Genomic DNA, 5,430 nt, shown 5'->3' on the forward strand with positions numbered 1-5,430 from the left:
TTTGTATTCACATTAATCAATCACACACTTTCATTGGTGTCAATATAATAGTATTATTTAATTCAATCCATTTAAAATAATCTTTGTCTGAAAATAAATATGATCCTCAACTGCGTTTCCCACTCCAGTCAGCAGACGGCGATGTGCGTCTTTCATGCGATGCTGCCAGCGTGACGTATAATCTAGTGGACGGTTCTTCAGAAACAGCTCGTCAACCACCCCGGTAGCTTGCTAGCCAACATAGCCGAAAGATTCAAGCTATTTATACGCTTTCGGTGTATATAAGCTACTGTGTTTTAGACACACTTCTGTCGTATCTACTTGTTAACCTATTTAATTTAATATTGCGTTATTTTGTATTAGTCAGCTATAGTAGCTGGCTGGTTAAGTTAGCACTAGCTTAGTAGCTAATGATAGCTAGCTAGCTAACATCCCCGAACATGAGCTCACTAAACATCCCCCCTCTTGTTAAAGAAGATGAGGTCTGCTGGACGGAGAAAGGAGGTCTGTGGCTGAACGTTGTCGTGAAAGAGGAGAAGGAAGAAGAGGATGTGACAGTAAAACAAGAAGTAGAAGGTGAGGCTGTTACAGTGAAAGAAGAAGAGAAAGACGTTACAGTGAAAGAAGAGGAAGACGCGTTCAGAGTAAAAGAAGAGGAGGATGAGAAAGAGAAGGATGTCGTTTTTGGTGTGAAAGAAGAGGAGGTTGGAGATCTGTTTAACACCAGTAAGTACCGTCTCTGCAGGCGTTGAACCAATATGCAGTAAAGGGGTTCTACACTGTAATGTTGTTCTGTAGAAATGGCTGAATTCGTAGAACATCAAGAGTGGACCATCAACTAAACGTTAACAATTGATCAAATGCATCCAATGACAATGCCTGAAATACTGTAGTCCTCAATATCTCCTATTAGATTAGCCCAATATGTAGTCTTAAAGGGGCAATCAGTAGTTGTTACATCCATTTTGGGACTTAATTAGATGTTAATTATCATATCATACATTAATGATATGTACCCATTATTTCTTGAAGAATTCACTTATAAATGTCTTATGAGCTTAGTTCAACTGTCGTACCCCATCAGAACCCAAAATATGAGCTTTTTTTTACTCCAATGTTTGTCAGTAAATATAAACAAACACTGTATATCCCCCAAAAACATGGTTAAAACGATAAATTTGATATCATGGATTTCCATTCCCACCCCATCCCTCATCTTTTTACCGAAACGCGGCAGAGTACGCTTGGTATTGTTTTCTACTGCTGATGCTCCCCCGTTACCCTCAAGTCCAAGGACTGTATGTTATTTCAGAAAGTAGACTCTCTGGCACAGCTAAAATAGTCAAAATATTCCATCTAAATGTGAATCATTCTCAATCGATACATTTCTAGAACATAAATTCCTTAACTTTCATTCAACAGAATAATTTCACACAATACTTTCATATCCATCAAAATAATAAACCAGTCAGCATACCCAAACGTAAACAAATTTCTCTCGTAATTCACCTTCCTATAGTCTTTTCTTATTGACTATATGCACTTAAGTGCCATTACGACCATCAACTGGACTGAGTGTGGACCTCATTCATCTTTCATCACCCACGTGGGTATATACCAAACAGTCATGAAGAGGCACAACAAAACCTTTTCCCCCCAAGACTGAAAAATTTGGCATGGGTCCCATCCTCAAAAGGTATACAACTGCACCACGAGCAGCATCCTGACCCGTTGCATCAACTGGTAATGGCAACTGCTCGCCATCTGAACCTCAAGGCTACAGAGGTAGTGGAATGGCCCAGTACATCATGTGGCCAAGCTTCTTGCATCATGACCTAGATTATAAGGCGTGTCAGAGGACAAGCCAACAAAATGGTGTCAGAGACTCCAGTCACCCAAGTTATAGACTGTTTTCTCTGCTACCGCACCGCAAGTGGTACCGCAAGCGCCAAGTCTAGAACCAAAAGCCTCCTCAACAGCTTCTACCCCCCAAGCCATAAGACTGCGAACAATTCGTAAAATCACCACCGGACAATTTACATTGACCCCCCCACCCCCTCCCTTTTGTGCACTGCTGCTACTCACTTTGTATGTTACTATGCAATCACTACACTCCCCTACCTTCATGTACAGATTACCTCAACTAGCCTGTTAACCCCGCACACTAACTCGGTACCGGGCCCCCTGTATATACCTCCACACTGACTCGGTACCGGTGCCCCCTGTATATAGCCTCCACACTGACTCTGTACCGGTCCCCCTGTATATAAACCTCCACACTGACTCAGTACCGGTGCCCCTTATATAGCCTCCACACTGACTCGGTACCGGTGCCCCCTTGATATTGCCTCGTTATTGTTATCTCATGTGTTACTTTTTATTATTACTTTTTATTTAGTCTACTTTAAACGTTTTCTTCTTCTTGAACTCCACTGTTGGTTAAGGGCGTGTAATAAAGCATTTCACGGTAAAGTCTAAGTTGGTGTCTTGACGGATTTGTAAAAAAACGTTTGTCATAAAACACTATTACATGGGCAAAAAAGTATTAGTCAGCCACAAATTGTGCAAGTTCTCTCACGTAAAAAGAACTGTAAGACTTTACAGAAAACGTTTGACCTTCATTGCAAACAAGGTATAAGCAAAATATGAGATAAATTTGTTATTGACCAAAAATACTTATTTCCCCATAATTTACAATAAATTCATTAAAAATCCTACAATGTGATTTTCTGGATTGCTTTTTCTCATTTTGTCTTCATAGTTGAAGTGTACCTAAATTACAGGCCTCTCTCATCTTTTTAATGGGAGAACTTAGCCAATTGGTGGCTGACTAAATACTTTTTTGCCCCACTGTATACTGATCTGTGCCAGTTATGATTTTCATATGTTCATTTTACTGGAACAGTTTAATTAATTTTAAATAGTATCTCAAAATCATTGTCTGTGATTAATCTACATTCTATCTAAATGAAAATTAACAAATCTAAAGTAACTTTATGCATTATGACATCAGACTATGCCAACTATGTAAAAATAGCCTACATAAAGCCACAAATAAAAACATTGCAATAACTGTCCTATAAAATCACATGGCCTGTCTATAACGAACTTGAAACATTGTATAAAATATTCGGGCCCTCAGTTCCCCTGCCTGTGAGTTCTCGACCGACACAGCTGTAGGCTATTTGTGAAAGGGATAAGAAGTAATCAGGTGTTTACATTTCCACTGGATCAGCGCATTACGTTTTCCCTTTTGTGCCGAGTGGTTATCGAAAGGAGAGCTGAAATATTTCAAATACTTTGAGGAGTTATTTCCATTTGCAATTGATTTGATTAGACTTTGTTTACTTGCTGTTTGAGTGGGGAAATGTGCTTGAGAAGCTCCACAACTCATAGTGTGTGCATTAAGACAATCAGAAATACTATCAGACATCCCCAATGCACATTTATAGGCCTACATTTGTGCAGGCCAGGTAACTAGTCTACTCTATATGTGTAACCAGGTAGACTAGTCCTACTTCTATATGTGTGAACCAGTAGACTAGTCCTACTTCTATATGTAACCAGGTAGACTAGTCCTACTTCTATATGTTAACCAGGTAGACTAGTCCTATTCTATATGTGTAACCAGGTAGACTAGTCCTACTTCTATATGTGTAAACCAAGTAAGAACTAGTCCTACTTCTATATGTGTAACCAGGTAGACTAGTCCTACTTCTATATGTGTAACCAGGTAGACTAGTCCTACTTCTATATGTGTAATCAGGTAGACTAGTCCTACTTCTATATGTGTAACCAGGTAGACTAGTCCTACTACTATATGCGTAATCAGGTGTGCGTCCTTACTCAACATTGACAGGAGTGTTTCAAACAAAAGACAATGAATAAATTGACAACTGACGCATCTTGCGGGGTCAGGTCAAATCAAATCAAATGTTATTGGTCACATGGTTAGCGGATGTTAATGGTCACATACACATGGTTAGCAGATGTTAATGGTCACATACACCTGGTTAGCAGATGTTATTGGTCACATACACATGGTTAGCGGATGTTAATGGTCACATACACATGGTTAGCGGATGTTAATGGTCACATACACATGGTTAGCGGATGTTAATGGTCACATACACATGGTTATTGGATGTTAATGGTCACATACACATGGTTAGCAGATGTTATTGGTCACATACACATGGTTAGCATATGTTAATGGTCACATACACATGGTTAGCAGATGTTAATGCGACTGTAGTGAAATGCTTGTGCTTCTAGTTCCGACAATGCAGTAATATCTAACAAGTAATCTTACAAATTCTCAACAACTACCTTATACACACAAATGTAAGGGATGAATAAGAATATGTACATATAAATACATGGATGAGCGATGGCCGTGCATCATAGGCAGATGCAGTAGATGGTATAGAATACTGTATATACATATGAGTATATACATATACTGTATATACATATGAGGGTAATGTAGCATATGTGAACATTATTAAAGTTGCGTTATTTAAAGTGACTAGAGATACCTTTTATTAAGTCCATTTATTAATGTGGCCAGAGATTGAGTCTGTATGTTGGCAGCAGCCTCTCTATGTTAGTGATGGCTGTTTAACAGTCTGATGGCCTTGAGATAGAAGCTGTTTTTCAGTCTCTCGGTCCCAGCTTTGATGCAACTGTACTGACCTCGCCTTCTGGATGATAGCGGTGTGAACAGGCAGTGGCTCGGGTGGTTGTTGTCCTTGATGATCTTTTTTGGCCTTCCTGTGACATCGAGTGGTGTAGGTGTCCCGGAGGGCAGGTAGTTTGCCCCGGTGATGCGTTGTGCAGACCGGACCACCCTCTGGAGGGTCTTGCGGTTGTGGGCGGTGCATTTGCCATACCAGGCGGTGATACAGCCCGACAGGATGCTCTCGATTGTGCGTCTATAAAAGTTTGTGAGTGTGTTCGGTGACAAGACGAATTTCTTCATTCTCCTGAGGTTGAAGAGTCGCTGTTGCGCCTTCTTCACCACACTGTCTGTGTGGGTGGACCATTTCAGTTTGTCTGTGATGTGTACGCCGAGGAACTAAAAACGTTCCACCTTCTCCACTACTGACCCGTCAATGTGGATGGGGGGTGCTCCCTCTGCAGTTTCCTGAAGTCCACGATCATCTCCTTTGTTTCGTTGATGTTGAGTGAGAGGTTATTTTCCTGACACCACACTCCGAGTGCSCTCACCTCTTCCCTGTAGGTCGTCTCRTCGTTGTTGKTAWTCAAGCCGACCACTGTAGCGTTGTCTGCCAACTTGATGATTGAGTTGRATGCGTGCATGGCCACRCAGTCATGGGTGAACAGGGAGTACAGGAGAGGGCTCAGAACGCACCCTTGTGGGACCCAGTGTTGAGGATCAGCGGGGTGGAGATATTGTTTCCTACCTTC

The sequence above is a fragment of the Salvelinus sp. IW2-2015 genome, unplaced genomic scaffold (genome assembly GCF_002910315.2).
Source record: "Salvelinus sp. IW2-2015 unplaced genomic scaffold, ASM291031v2 Un_scaffold2233, whole genome shotgun sequence".
Classification (NCBI taxonomy): domain Eukaryota; kingdom Metazoa; phylum Chordata; class Actinopteri; order Salmoniformes; family Salmonidae; genus Salvelinus; species Salvelinus sp. IW2-2015.